Genomic DNA, 17,413 nt, shown 5'->3' on the forward strand with positions numbered 1-17,413 from the left:
ACAAAGATTTTGCGTGGTATAGTTGGGGTGGTGTAAATGAAAACAGTAACTGGAGACAGAGATTTAACTTTGAACTGTACAAGATTTATAAACAACCCGATATTATTAAATGCATAAAATAAATAGAATGAATTGGATGGCCCATGTGATTCGAATGAGTGATGGAACTGGAACTACATTAATTTTTGGGGCACCTACACAATTGTGTTTATCCCCAGTAGAAAAGTTGTTGTGCCTGATGAGATAAGATTTCTTCAGGTGGAAAAATTTTTACATGAAGTGATAAAAATAAATCTGAGTAGTCTTAGGGAGAACTTAAAGAAAGATCTAAAAGATGAAAAAAAAAAAAAGAGGGGGGGGATTAGTTCCGAGATCCTATCGCTCTGTGGAAGGTCATGGAAATATCTCTAGAAATCCTTGGAGGTCAATTTTTCTATGCATCCGAAAAGGGTTTATTCATTTTTTTAAGGCTCACCCGTTTATTCAAACAATAAAGAGAGTATATTACATGGGGGAAACAATTGATGATGATAACATGAGTATGTACAATGCAAATGAAAGGGGTCACTTATTTACAGGGGGATCATAATAGTTATGATGTTCACAATATATATAAGTATGAAATGGGTTATTTATTTACAAGGGGAACAATATGGATTTTGATATTTACAAATTTGTAAAATATTTTTACGTTGAGAGAACAATAATTGGATATTCAATTGACAAAAGTTGAAAATAATTTAATTTGCAGCTGATTTTAACCATAAGAAACAAGAAACTTTGTAAGTTTATAAGTAAAAACTTCAGTGGAATGTCTAGACCTCTTCGTTTCTACAGGAATATTTTGCCATCTCGTGGCGTCATCTATCTTATAACAGTGTAACTATTCGGGCACCGTAAGGTGCTTCCATCTGGTGACTTTTCTGAACTTTCAGCTTGGAAATCCGAGAATTGGATTTATAAATCTACTCATAAGAGAAGAAGAAAAGAAAGTTTTATAAAAAGTGAAAATTGATGAAATAATTTAGTTGGAAGGGTTTATTTTGAGAACAGTTCTAGGTCTATATTTATTGGATTGGTGGTAGTAATCGTAAATTGGGAGATTTTGGATTTCAACGTTTTTAATAAGGGGTAAATTATTGTAAAATTTTGTGGCTAGTTTATGGAAGTAGTTATTAATGCTTTTGATATTTAGGTCTTGACTGATTTTTTCGTTTCTGTAGTACCACGGTGCATTTGTGATGCTTCTTAACGTTGTATTTTGGAGGGTTTGTATTTTCTTCAGGTGTGATTTAGCAACACCACCATAGATAGGGCATCCATAGCTAACTATGGGGCGAAGGATCATTTTATAGAGTAAGAGTTTGTTTTTTAGGCTTAATTTTGATTTTCTGTTAAAGAAGGGAAATAGAACTGCTCTAATTTTTTTAAATTTTTGTGAGATATTGTTCGCGTGATTTTTAAAGGTAAGCCGTTTATCAAGATCCATGCCTAGATATGTGATGTTATCCTTCCAGGGAATAATGAGTGATGACAATACAATAAAAAAGATGCTGCTTTTTTGACCCACTGGAACGAGAAAGCGGGGTTGAGACTGGCTGACTCAGTGGAGTCCGATTTTCCTGCAATGAATGAAAAGAATTGGAGATCAAAAATAAATCGGAAGTCGTTATGGAGAAATCTTTGGAGGAAGGCATTGGCTCACATTGGACTGTTTGGCCAACTAAGATGATCACATAAAAAAATATTTCTAAAATTCGATCGGTCTCCTTTCAGATCTTTTCGTGCGCTCTTTTTAGTAGCATTGACTTAATTTTCATGCACATCCTTCCGCACAAGTATCCGAAACTAAAACTTCAATGAGGAAAAATATTTTGTTCCAAACTTGTGTGTTTTTTTTATCTCTATTTTTAAAATATTTACGTTAAAACTAACACACGGACGCTATTTTTGGTCATGCGCAATATCACTACCGAAAATAAGGTTGGCGTTTACGTAGCTCTCTAATAAAGCTAAAATAATTTTGACCTGACATTGTAGCTTCACGTTATTACATTAAGCAAAAAAGATTTTTAGTCATCAAAAGAAACATAAAAAAGTATTATTATGGAGGTCAATTCATGATATTCAGAATTTGATACACAATCAAATAATTTATTCATTTCGAGGGCTGTTAAAATCCTTTTCCAACATTTGGGGAGGTTTTAATAGGTATCAAATATAGTAATGTAATACTTTTCACCCATATTAGAATATTTGGTATCTAAATTACATCGAATGCGATAATACCAAGTGACGCTTATTACCAAAATAAATGTTGTCAATAATGGAAATTACGGCGATTTTTTTTTTTGTTTGTTTCTCCTATACTAATGAGTAACTTTATCCATTAAAATTGCTTTTTAGTACATAACTCATTTTTTATTTTAATTAAAATCTGTTATTAAAATTAATGGAGCATCATTGGCGTTATGATGATTTTTTTAACTTTTCTTTTAGTTGAAAAAGTACCATTTTCCCATGAGTTAAACCATTGCTCCCTTTAAGTTTATTTCAATAAGTAAGTACCTTTGGGCCGTGATAGTCTGGTTGGTAGGACACTGGGACCATGCCCAAGAGTTCGATCCCAGTCGGCCGAAGAATGGTGTCTGATACACGTTAAATCTTCTTATCTGTACATTCCCTTATGGCCATATTATTAGACTAGCTGTTAAGATTCTATGTAAAGTCCTAATTATCAGGTGATTTATTGTTTTGGCGCGACTGTATGCACTTGTTTACGCTCCTCTGTCCATTGGTTAAATGAGATCTGCACAATGGGCTATTGGCGACGCTCTGGGAAACATCCCTGAAGATGATCCAAAGACATGCCATCACAATTTTGATCCTCAGCAAAGGGGATGGCAGTCCCGCTTCGATAGCCCGGTGACCTGCACACGAAGACGAGCACTTTACGGTAGAACAGTTTAACGAGGACCCATACAGCACACCCTCTGTCCCTACGCAGACAGAGTGAAGTGGTCGCCCACCCGCACACTGACCACAGCCAGCTTCGGCCTTGCTGATAACTTCGGTGATCTGCAAGGAACCGTGTCTTAACGATCACTCCACTTAACATAATCATTTTGATAAATACTCAAACTTTCATTACTTTCTTTATTTTGTTATCGACACTCGAACCCACTTCATTTTTATCTTTACTCAAACCTTCTATTCATTTGACAATTACTCAAACCAATAATATTTCTTAGCTACTCGAGCCCACATTTTTTCTTATCTCTATTTGAACCTGCGATACTTCAATTGGTGCTTGAACCCACTACCATTTGGACAATTTTTATAATCCAGTCTCTTTTGTTCTAAACTTGAACCCACCATCGTTATTCGAACACACTCTCCTATAATCGGTGTTTCAACCCATTATCATTTGTTCCTTATCTTTAATCTACACTCTTTTAAATTTGAACCTACTGTCTTTTCATCGGTACTGAACCCACTCCTTTAATCGGTAATTGAACCCACTGCCATTTGATCAATTTTTAGAATGCACTCTCTTTTGTTTAAATCTTGAACCCACTATCTTTACATCGTTATTCGAACACACTCTCCTTTAATCATTGCTTCAACCCGTTACCATTTGCTCCATTTCTTTAATCCACATCCTTTTAAATTTTGAACCCACTATCTTTACATCGGTACTCAAACTAAATCTCCTTTATTCGGAGACTGAACCCACTATCATTTGATCAATTTTTATTGTCCACTCTCTTTTGTGTAATATTGGAACCCACTATCTTTACATCGGTACTTGATCCCACTCTCCTTTCGAACGGACGAACGGGATCGAACCCATGATTCCTCTGACTTCCACCCAACGCCCCCTAACCACATAAAATCTTTTTATTTACTTATTCGCGTGTGTGTGTGTGCTAGATACAAAGAACCACCTAAAATAGAAGAAATGAAAGCGGAGACATACAAAGGGATTCGAAGATCATTGTTTGGGAGTCTATCCCTCACTTTTCTTTATTGAGAATACATTCGCAGGCTTGTGTGCTTAATTAGGGCTAATAAGCCTTTGTCAATTAGAAGGTTAAGGTAGGTGTCGAAACCACCACCTCCACACTTGACGGCACTTCACTTTATTAAATTACATATATTTGCAGGTGCTCAATTTAGGTTCATAAGTCCTTGTCAAGAATAAGGACAGATAGAACAATTCAGAGAATGACAACAAGCAGAATACATCCAGGCTTACTGCTGGATTAGAGCCCGCCGTCTCCAGGCTTCACACGGCGTTTGGCGGGTGATACCGCTCGGCCAGGGAGGCCCCCTTGACGGCAATAACGTAATTGTTTAATAGCCCATTATGCAGCTCTAGTGCGACGCAAATTAACAACAACAACAACGTAATTGTTTATTGATACAACATACATTTGCAGACGTGTGTGCTCCAAAAAAGCTTATGAACTTTTGTCGAGTAGAAGGACAGATAGCACAATACAGAGAAGGACATTACAAAAAAAAACATCCAGGGTTAAGGCGGGATTCGAATCCGCCACCTTCCAGCTTCACACGGCGTTTGGCGGGTGATACCGCTCGGCCAGGGAGGCCCCCATTAACGTAATGTTTGTGAATTCGGATATGAACAAAAGCCGGCTGATCGAAGCGTTGCCTCGTGTAGTGATCGTTCCATTAAAGTGCATCATTTTCTCGTTGTGTTCTCTCTAAGCATTTCGGATAATCATGACTGTCCCCACTGCCCTAGACAAACTGTGTTCTCTGCACCAATGAAGCCCATCTATACCGGGGGGAGGCGAGAGAGTGCACAGGGAGTCTTCCCCCTTTTTTAAATAGTGTAAATATTCTTCCTTTATCTTTATCTTCAATTTGTTCACTTTATTATGTATCAACTTGCGATTTATTTTTATGTATGACCCAGACTTGATTTTACCAATTATTGTTCATTCTGAGATTTAACTTAATGTTAACGCAGCACCTCCCTTCCCTTCCACCACATATTCTTCAATTTAGATGAAAGAGCAGATATCCATTCCTGGATAGGTACTCTGAAAAACTTGATTAGTTAGTTAGTTAGTTGTGTTTTCTTTTCTTTACTTCTATTTTAGGCAGTGCAACTCTTGTCATGTTTTGAGACACGTTTGTCGTGGTGTTTCACTGGTACTTTCGCTTAGTCTCTTGACAATCGTACAAAACTTGTTAAAAAATTTCATATTCCTTTTATTTTTGAATTTTCGTTTGCGTTAACTTTTTTAATTTTGGCATTAACTTTTATGCAATAGATGTTTTAAATCTGTCCTGGTATAGTTTAAAATGTAATTTTACGTCTCCTCAGAATGCTTAAATGCTTCGCGTATCACTCAAAAATGAAATTATTTATACAGAGTTAAAAAATTTCGCATAAAATCATAGTTCATGTACTTTAATTAAAACGACATGATTTTATTCCTAAATTAAACGGAAGAGGCAAAATATGTCTTTTATTGACGACAATTCGGTGAAATATTTCACAAATTAAGTTTAAAATATACTTTGCTTCAACCTATTCAAAGAATAATTTTTTTTAATATAATGTTAGATTACAACGAAATTGAATTGATTGCTGTATATTTTATTTGTCCTTTTTTTATTCACGGTAAATTAATTCAAAAGATCACGTTGGTAATTTTTTAAAAAGTAAAATGCTAATTTTTCTGAGCTAGTTTGGAAATTACTTTAACCATGTTTCTTTAAAAAGTTTTGATGTTTTAGCGGATTTTTAAGAAATTAATTTTTTTAAAACTAAATTTAAGTTTTTTAATGTCAAAGAAATATTAGATACTGTAAGCTTACTGATAAACTCCGGTAAGGACTGGCTGAAACCTCGTAATATATTGTTCCTTGTTCAATTAATTACAAATTAAGTACAAACCTTAGATTGTTACTGCTTGATGAAAAACTCATTCGCTTCAAAAAATACTTAAAAAGGAGTCCTTTTGATGTGTTTTTGAAGTGAATGAAGTCTGGTAATACCTCACAGATTCAGTTTCTATTTTTATGCTTGCTGTTACAGACGTCCGTAAAAGCTAATTTTTTAATTTCTAAAAGTGTCAAGGGCAAGGAACACCAAAGCTTGTTTTAAAAACTGCTCGAATTTTCTGATTGACTTATGCTTTTCAAGTCTGAAAATATAAATGGCCGCATTGCTCGATTGTTGATTTTGAGAACTTAGTTTTTCGATAAAAAATCTAGACTGAAAGCTTCTGTATGAGCTCAATACAAGATCGTAGGTCCAAAATTAATTATAGAAACTTCAACTTTCACAACGTTTTAAGATGTTTTCTATTTATTAAAAATGTTTTAATCAATGGCTGAAGAATTTTAAATATACTTCGAAATTTTTAGTCTTTATAATTAAAGTTCCGATATCTAATCATTTGAGGAACTGTTTACCGGTTTACAACATTAGGGAGATTCCGCAAATTCGCCTTGCCTTCCTCGCCGAATGACCTGTGTATAAGGGGTCTCGAAACTGGTCTTGCATCAGAAAGGTTCTGGATTCGAAACCCGGGCAAGGCATGGATGTTCTTTTATTCTCTGTACTATATGTCCTTACTGTGGGAGCAACGTTGACCCACCTAATAGGGTGCCCCCTTGAAAAGTGGACAGCATATCTGCCCTTCAGTTATGACGTAGGCTATATAGAACTATAAACAGCGTAAGTTTATAGTTCTATATAGCCTACGGCAGTTGTTTCAAATCTTAGGTACGGGAATAAGCTAACGTGAAATCACCTTAATTCTGCTGTGCTGTAAAGACCAAAAATTTTAAAACTTCAAAAGTGGGCTTATTTCATCGTTCAGTTAGCTTCACCCTTGAAAGTAATCTCTTAACATTTGTGAAATTCTGAGAACTTCGATTAACTGGAAAGTTTTTCTTTATTGTGACTTGTTTCAAGTACGTAGTTTAACTTAATTTTAACAGAGTATGTAGTTCAAACATTTCATAATTTATTAAAACGAGCAGTTAATTTTGTTATTTCAGAAAAAGTTTAGACTCAGTTCGTGATACGCAACCTAAACAATCTTATATTTTAGTTATAAATATGCTTAGCAGTGCATTTTGATAAGACTTTGTTTGGGTCAATTCAATAGTCATTTATTTAATGCAGTTGGCAATTTCTAACATTTAATTTCTTTGCTATTGTTCGTTAAATTGCATGAACCAATTGAATTGAGTTTATACGAAAATTATAAGTTTGGATAAATATTCTATTAAAGAGAAGCTGTATGTCCTTACTAATTGTATGGGGTTAGATTGTGTAATTAAATTCCTTCTATTAATTCACTCTCCCTATATATCTTCTCCAAATTCCCAATCTTAAATAATAAAATAATTTTAATAAAATAATTATTATTCATCTACCCAAGTTCAGATAATTTTTTTAAAGTGGACTTGACGTTAATACCGTGTTTTCAAATATTAATTTATTAAATTTAATTTTAGTTTTATATGGGAGAAATTTTTTTTAATTATTTAATAAAAAGTAACTAAAATAAAAATTTTCTTTTGTTAACCTAAGTAGGAATTTTGTTAACCTAAGCAGACGATCCTTCCTTTTGAGGTTTTTAAAAGAAACGGAATCGTCCGGTATGTATACATTTAGCCTTATTTTTGATTTTGCTATTTCTGAAAAATTTAGTTTTGTAAATTATTTTCGGTATTTTTCCAAATTTTACTCACTTTCGTCTTAATGGGCCGTTAATTCATTTTCTAATTCTATACGCAAACTTAAATGTAATAGATGACGTTCGTTTGACACGTTAATGTTTCAATGCTTTCTACTTGCTCAAATTATTTTAAGCAGTTTAAACTATTTGCGTCTAATATTCAGTTACGTAGCCCTGTAAGTTTAAACCCAATCCAGAAGACAAGGGAGCTCCTGGATCAAGTATTGAGAGCGCTTTCGTGGACGACTTTTTGAGAAAACTAACCCGTAGTTGCGTTGCGTTGAGAGGAAAACCTTTCACTGTTAGCCTTTAGAACTTTAACCCATGATCCGTCTATCACTGAGGATATTTTACGTCAGCACTGTGGTCGGTGTAAGCCGGGCGTATCCAGCAGCCATCGCTGAGTTTCGAACCCGGAACACCTCATAAGAAAAATTGCTGGTTTTAAGAAATAGGTTAATCTTTGTCAATTAAGCGCAGAGTTCTAATTTGATATTTTGATTTGATTTGTAAGACAGTGTCTTCGTTGCAAAATTTTCTAAAGTTTCGAAACACTCTTCAATATTTAAATGCGTAATATGTCTTCTCTAGCTTATCCTCTAGCCAATATGGAATTAGAATTTATGCAATTTTTGGAATGTTCACTTTTGTGGCAACTGATTCAGCTTACTAGACATTGTAAAAATTGCATTGCAAATTAGCATTGTTAAAATTTCTCCTAATCTGCAGGCATTATCAATTTCGTAAATACGAAAACAATTTTGTAGTAAACTCTAAAAATTGCTGAACTACTTTTCTTTTAAAATTGATTTTTAAAACTCACCGAAGTAAGAATGTTGCGTGTCTAGACAATAGTGTAAAAATAAAGTAGAAATGAGGTTGGCCTTTCTAGAGTTTTATAATGGTTCAGATAAATCAAAGAAATGTAAAATTTAAACAATGACGGTACAATTTTTGTCTTCTTTTAAAATTACGCAAATTGCTGAAACAGATTTATTTTGTCCGAAAATATGCGATACTCTTCGAGGTTATTTAAAACTTGATATTTACCGTCTCTGATTTTTCATAGATCTCTAGATTAGACTCTAACCCTTTTATAGGGAATTTTTTAAGAGTAATTTTGTTAAAATAATTTTCGGATTGAGATTAATTTATATAATTTAGCGTATTATTTTAATTGTTAAATAATTTTCTGTGGGAAAGGTGATCTTAAAAATTTATTTACTGTAAAGAATTTACCTTAAACTTTAAATTCTATGTTCATGAGCAAATAAACTAGATGGGTTAGGTCCAAATGAATACGTAAGAATAGCTCTTCAGAGTTAGCCTCCTTTTTAACCCTACCTTTACTGATACACACATTCATGTAAAAGCAATTTATTGGTATTTTCGGAAGCATCTAGATAACAGTTAAGAAAAGAGGTTTCTATGGGCATTTAAAAATCAAGGAAATTTTCCCAGGCCTTGCAAAAGGTTAAAGTGGGATCCAAAAATTATGATAAATACGGCTGACCCACGCCCTTGGTATCAGTTAAGTTCACTTCAGTTATATTACACTAAAAAATACATTACAATCACTTTTTCATTTAAATAAGAGAAATAATTATTCAATAGAAAATAATTGACCTTTTGAAAAGGCAGTGATGTCAGAAACAGTGTTACTTAGATTAATATCTGATAGGTAATAAATACTGAGACTGGTATTTTATTAGGTTCTGTTACAAATGCATGCAATTAAATAAATATTTTAAATAGTGTTCAAAATAAAAAATACTCTTTACCCTGTTTTGCGATAATTTCTTAGAGTCAACGTTATAAAAATAAAATTTAGTACTAATATAACGTTTATAAGAATGAAATCACTCTTAAAAAGAAAATTTGTTGCTTAGTTAGCGTGATCACTTTCAAATTTAATCACTAAGTGTTAATTTCAATATAATTAGAGTTTCTATTTCCTTCTAAATATGTTAGCGCAAAAATGAAGAAATTATTAATTGTATGATAATATGTCGATTAGCTCCCTTAAATTTTTTTATTTTGCACCTAATTGCCTACTCGTTAAAGTTTGCAATGCTTATATTATGAACGTTATTTCGCTATCCTATCACTGAAATCAATCGAATTACATTAATACAAAGAATCAAACCATTTAAAATAATATACATTATGTCATTTCATCATTTTTCAATACCTCTCAATCTGTACAGATAAAATAAAAGAAACATTTCTGAAAAATTTGATTCAGACTAGTTAGTCTTCAGATTAGCTTGGTAATACACGTATTTCGAGATGATATGACGTCATTTTTTCGGGAAATGGGTATAAGATTTATACGTAAATTTTACATAATGTGGACGGAATGATATTACCTTTGAAACATTTGGTAAAAATGCTTTGGTATAATTTGCGTAATATTAACTTTCCCTTCAGTAAGAATACTTTCGTATATTTTACGAAAGAATATTTACTATTGAGTACTGTTGTTTTGTTAAAAATGATTCTGTGTATTTTGCGTATTATTGTCAAAGCAATTTTACTATTTAAATTGCGTTACATTTCTGTTAGTATTTATTGACGCAATAACCACTTTTTTCTATATTTTAAAGTTTCAACTGACGTACATTTTGACGTACTATTGACGCTAATATGTAAAAATAACGTACTCATTCTTACCTAGTAAAAAGGGGTTGATAAAATATTTTTGAAATAAACTAATTTGTTTACGTAAACTTTCCGTTTTTTGGATTTGCTATATTTCGTCGTTTCAACTGACGTAAATTTTACCGTTTTGCTGATGTTATGTAAAAATAACATTTTTTTCTTACCTCGAAAAGGTAAAATATTCGTAAAAGAAAAAAATTTATTTACGTACCAGATTTCGCTTTAATTAGACCTTTCAGTTTATCGGATATTTTAAGGAAAACTTCTTAAAATTTAAAGGTGAAATATACGTATTTTTGATGGATGATTCTCTTCTGCTGTTACTGTTTTAGAATGAAAATAATAAAAGCTGTTTTGATTCACTTTCCTTTTAAACAACAATTCATTCATTTGAATTATTTCACTTATAAAAGGAAAAAAATTTCATAAAATAATAGGAAGAAATTCAGGTATTTCTGCTCGTATGAAATTTTATATTCAAATCTTGTCATTATGATAATCGAAGTTTTCAATTTCATCGGTATATCCACATACAAGATGGCTCAGGTTTTGCTTGTCACCTATTTCCAAAATAGAAAACTTTAAATTTTCTTTCAAGAAACGTGGAAAGAGAAACATGTATTCCTCGATGGAAAAAAACAGGCTAATTTCTTGTATTTTGTGGAACCAATGTATAAAAATAGCCAATGAATATTTATAAAAGTGTAATATGAAAAAGAATGAGACATTTTCTACTTCTGAAAAAACGGAAGAAATTATTTACATTATGAAATGTAACATAGGTTTCCAAAGCAAAATCATCAAATATTGATTTAAAAAATGATTTGTCATTTGCTATATTAGGCAACAGAAATTTCAATTATGTAACTGATGTTTGAGCTATAATTATCGCTGCATGTTTCATTACAATATTCTTATTAACTCGCGCATCGCTTTTTATTAACTAGTTAAACATCAGTCAAACTTGTGACTCCTTTTCGACTCATTAGTGCTAATTATGCTTAATAACACTTCAAAAAATAATTAGTACTTAAGGCTAAGAGGACACTAGCTAGTGCTTAATTATGTTAACAGTGCGTGAATTAGAGTATAAATTTTCATATTTCGCCAGTTTTCTTGATCAAAATGCTAGTCATAGTTGTTTCTGACCACTATAAGCAGAGTTTGTCGTCTTACTGTAGCCAAAGAGAACGGAGTTCAAACCTCGTACGGTACTTGAAGAATTATAATGAGAAGAATTTACGCTATTAAGTATTTGTCGTATGTCATTGCAAATTATGCTTTTTAAAAATGAATCATAATTTTGACTCCTTAACTTTAAGAAACCTTCGTCATAAGTGTGAATTTTCCCACAGGAATGTTCAAATTTCGACTCACTAAAGTACTCAAATATGAGGCTAAAGCCACAACTCTTTTTGAAGTTATGCAAGCAAATTTTATACTACTTTCTGATATCTAGACACAAATATTTAAGAGAAAAAAAAGAATGGAATAAAACTACGTTTTCCAAATAAACTATTAATTTTATTTTTTGTAAACGAAAATGACCCCTATGTGATTCATCTTCATATTTAGTTTTACTTTGAAAAGCTTCTGAACTCGTTTTTTATGTTCTTTTGAAGCATTAATGTTTAAATCTTTTATTTTCATCTTAAATTTATAAAAATTATAAATTAAATACCATTTCATATATTTTAAAATTACATTTTTAATTAAAAAATATTTTTATATTTCAAAATATCATACGAAAATTATGATTACTTGTAATTACTTTAACAAATGAAATTGTTATCAATTGATTACTTGTTATTAATATATTTCTTCGATTGATGGTAAATAATTGCTGGTTATCATTTGGTTTATAATCATTCAAATGTACTTCACTTTAATGGTACTCCAGCTTTATTATTAACAGTCATTATTTTGAGCGGAATGGTGAATGATTCTAAAATAAAATGTCTGTTATTGTTTAGATTTTTGTTACATTAGAGGGTAATGGCAACCTCAAATTGTCTAGAAAAATATGTTCCTTGTTGCATTTTCAAAACGTTCTAATTTTTAATAGTATTCAGAAGATGTAGAATATTTTTCTCACTCAAATCTAACTATTCATTGTTTTTTAATACATGCCAGTTAGCACAACGTATAGTTATATTGGATTACAACAATTTAAAGTTCAAAAATTAATTCTTGTAAAATGTGTAATTTTGTTTGCTATTATAATGTATAGAAATGATTTGATAGCTACTCTCCAAGAACAAATTAAACAGGATGTTCTGTAATTACCACCCTAGTTTTTTCGTTTTCTTGTCGAAAATTGAAGACGAAATTATAAGCATATAAACGATTGAAAATTAATATTTTAGCGAGGAAATAAAAGCAATATCTGTTCTGGACATCAATAAACATGCACTTTATTCAATAGCCAACTTTCACATTCTCTTTATTTCCACGGGATGGAATCAAACTTTTATTTTACACAACTTACCGCAGTAATGACAGGCAAGATTTTTAAAACTTCTATATTGTTTCTCGCTGAAATATTAATTGCGACGCATGAAAGGTTTGTCCCTCTTTCGATAGTTCTTAAAGATTTGCTTCTATGAATAATTAAATGCGGGGATCATTCAATGGACATGCCCAAGTCTTGATTGGCTGGATCCTTTCAATGCCCTATTGGCAAGTGTATACATCTGTGATTTTGTCTTAGTTTTAACTTTTCAATTTTAGCACTATATTCATTTATGTCATTTTATCCTTTCACCTTTTGGCGAATTTATGAGCTGTATTTACGGCGGTTTTTGGTGAATTGTTAGATTTTTTGTCTTGTATTAAGGGTTCCACCAGCTCTGGCTCACAGCTCACTCAGTTTTTACTGGTTGTCTCAGGGTTCACAATTTTTGTATTATATATATATATAATTTTTGTATTCTATTTATATGAGGGTTAATAAGTTTTGTATTGTATATATACATATAATTTTTGTATTTTATTTATATAAGGGTCTGTTGACCTTTTAAATGATTCATTGTATTTGGCGTATGGGCCTATTGTATATATATTATAGGCCGCTGTATATATATTAAATGCCCAAGTCTTATGTTAATACAAGCTAAAAGAAGTTTGACCCGAAATAGCTGATTTTATGAGTAACTGAGGATGTAGAAAAAAATGAATAACAGATAATTATTGAGAAGCGTCGGTTTCATTTTGGGTCGCTTAAGGACTTATTGAAGATTATAGAGAGAGAGAAAAAAAAGATGCATTGAGAAGGTACTTTGGTGCGGTAAATATATTCTCATCTATTTAAGTTATTTAAAAGTTCAAATAGAATCTAGAATAAGGGTAAACCCAGAGTAAGCCATAAAGTTTCAAATGCTGAAAAGTTTTAATTCAACAAAATAAATTATGTCAGGATTACATAGTAGGGGGGGGGAAATTCAGCCGTAATTTGTTTGCGATATTTCGAAAATTTTTTTCCACCATTTCACGGATGCCGCTGAGAAATGATCGCCCAGCAAATTACCGAAGTCAAGCATTACTGGCTACGATCTGTGTGCGGGTGGGTGGGATCAGTCCGCGCAAGGTCTGAGGGTCGCCATTAAACTGTTCTGCCGTAAAGTGCTCGATAGGTTGTCGGGCTACCGAAGCGGGGTTGCCATCTCCTCTGATGAGGATCAAAATTGTGATAGTATATCCTCGAATCCTTTTCAGGGATGTTTCCTAGACAGTCGCCAATAGCCCATTGTGTAGCATTAGTGCGACGTAAATAAACTACACCTACAACTATCTCTGATGGGGTAACCTAGTAGTTGGAGAATCCGCTTCGGAAGTGCCGGAGTTCGATCCTGGATTCCGCTAAGACCCAATGCGATGTACTTGCTCGTTAAATCTGTGGTGGGTCACTGATCAGTGTTCAGGGATTTGGAGAAAATTTCCTGCCTCTTCAGAACTATGTCTAAATTGAGGAAAAAACATTACAAATGCTTTTTATTCGGATCATTCTCAGTGATGCTTCCCAGACCATCGCATACAGCCATTGTGCAGCTCTAGTGTGACCTCAATAAAGTACCTACCTATCTCTGATGGTATTTTTTATCTAATAGGTGCATTAGAATATTTGATACTCTCCAAAGGTGTTGGTACAGGTACACCCCATTTGTTGTTGACGGCTTTGCCCATTGAAAACCAGGCAATAAATCACTTTTTTTTTATACTTGATCACTGATGTTTTCTTTGCTCATCTACTTTCGCGATAACCCCATCATTTCATCTCATCTCTTTCAAGATACAGTGAATAAAAGAGATCCTTCTCATCCACTGAGTAGCGGGTAACAGCAGCGGGCTCTGTAGGGTAGAGACAGCGGGTTCAAGACCCACCGTAAACCTGGTGTTTCTGTGACGTGTACTATATGCTCTTAAATTTGACAAATGACTTATAAGCCTCCTCTGTTATGAGAAATATGGGTAGTCATTTTTGATCCTATCAAATACTCATAATACTTACCAAACAAGTAGAGTCGGATTCGAAAACGCTATATGTACTCATTATTGAGCTCAAAAATGATACACTCACTTTTGATTAGTCTCAAAAATGACTCATCCTTTTTCACTATTTTGTTGTATAAACCATTGTCTGAGAAATCATCTGCTTATTTTTTTTTTTTTTGACATTTGCTGTTTGAATGAGAATAAATATGAAAATAAATTTATTTATTAATTTTTCATTAAGCCGACCGGCCTGTGTAGGGGTTAGAGAACTGCCCTTGCATCAGAAAGGTTCTGGGTTCGAATCCCGGGTAAGGCATGGATGTTCTTTCCTTCTCTGTACTATATGTCCTTACTGTGGGAGCACCGTTGGCCCACCTAATAGGATGCCCCTGAAAGAGTAGCCTACAAATCTGCCCTTCAGGTGCCTGTATGACCTAGGTCATTCTCCAGATGGGCATTGGAAAAAAAAATTTTAATAAGGGTGTAAGAAACTTTGAATTGTGCAATATAAAATTTTTCACATCATTTTGATCTTTCTTTATTGTTACTCGAATTCATTCATTTTCACCGATTCTCGACCTCGCTATCATTTATTCTACTATCATTACTTGAATCTTCAGGAGGCTCAGGAGGTGGGTGGACGCAACTTCAAGTGAATATATTAACTTTAAATATGGGAGGCAACACATGAGCTGTATTTCGCTTCTTAACTTTTTCTTCATGTAAATAAATCTTTTCTTTTTTATCAAAACTATAAGATTGACTAACAAGTGTCTTCTTTGCAGATAAAGATGCACCTTCATTAATAATAAAACTGGTTGTTATAAAAAGTATTTTTCATTTAGATCACAACCCGTACAAGTTTCAGGGCTCCCAACTTTCTACGCTTTCATTTATTCTAGAGGTAGCTAAAGTTAATGTATTATTTTTTTATTCATTTATTCACACAACTCTTATAGTAAGAAGGAAAAAAAATTTTAAATCATTTTTCGCTTAGGATGCTTATTATCTAATCATTGAATAATGATTGAAAAGTTTTTTGTGCTACCTAATAATAACCAAAATAACTTCTTTAAACCAACCATTTGAATTTTTTACTAAAAATAAAAGTTTTCAAATTTTTTAAGCTTTTAATTTTTCAATAAAAAGCTCTCTTTTAAATAGCTTTTTCTCAGAAAACTGTACAACAGATTTATTTCAAGTATTCGTCTCTCGCATTTATTTTTAACTTCATAATTTTTATACCTTTTCCAGCTGTAAACAGCAGCAGAAAGTGACGAACAATTATTGAATGAAACCTTTCAACAGTTTAAAATGTCGTCTATAATAGTTTTATGTTTCCAAAACCTGTATTAAATGCACGTTTCAAACAAGAATTTGTTTTCTCCCTATATTAAAAAAGTGATGTGTTCAAACCAAAGAAAAAAAAGCGAAAAAACATTACATTTTGTTCAAAATTTGTATTGACTTGAAATGACTAAAGTGTGTAGAAAAAAGTACAGGAAGTACAATGGAATAATTTGATAATTAGTTTGAGAATTATTAACTCTTAAACTTGAGGGAAAAAATACCATGCGGGCAGCTCTGTAGGCCTCACGAATGCAACAATGGAATTGAAATTAGAGATACTGAAAGGAATATTCTTGTTTGTGAATTTAACACGAGCTATTTGTTTAAATTACAATTTATTCGACAGTTATTACGTTTTTAAGTGCTTTTTATGCAATTTTTTGTTGCTGATACTTTAATGATCTATTGTTGTCAAAAATTTTATCTCTTTCGATACCTTCCTTTTATGAACTAGATTAAATAGAATAAAAGAAATAGATTAGATAACAACAGAAGAGAGATAAAAAAAATGTTTCCAATTTTAATGAATACAAGATTATCGCTGTTAACAATTCTTTTTCATCTTATTGTTTTACACATTCCAGAGTATTTATATAATTATTTTTGTATAACACAATTGATTTCTATCTGAGGTTCATTTATATATATGTAGTTTTTATTTATATGTATAGTTCATTTATATATGTAATGACTAACAGTTTTCTGTTTCTAGGGTACATAGTTCATTTTGTTGCGATTAACGTATCAATGAAACATACAATTTTTACATATAATTATAAAAACTTTACAGTTTAAAAACCAAATGATTCATTTTTAAAAAGGAATGAAAGGCCACCACGGGGCTTGATGAGCTGGGGTGAAACCTTTACGTATAAGAAAACTTTGACGAATGAACTAAGCTCAAAATTTCCGTACGTTGTACGCAAATAAATGACTTGATTTCTGCATTGAAAAGTGAAGAAATTCTCCATCTTAAAAAACATTTCATAATTAACCTCAGTCTAAAATTCGATGCATCTCACAAATTTTCGCGTAAATTATAAGGTTTGTGAGAGAATTCCGCATTGACGAGAATATCATATAGTTGCATTTAAGCATACATATGGACTTCATTTTCTTTCTCTAAAAAAAAAATTGTAAAAACATCTACTCACTAACTCCAATCATTAAAAGTTGATATT

The sequence above is a fragment of the Parasteatoda tepidariorum genome, chromosome 1 (genome assembly GCF_982258835.1).
Source record: "Parasteatoda tepidariorum strain Cologne lab strain chromosome 1, Ptep-v5.0, whole genome shotgun sequence".
NCBI classification, from domain to species: Eukaryota; Metazoa; Arthropoda; class Arachnida; order Araneae; family Theridiidae; genus Parasteatoda; species Parasteatoda tepidariorum.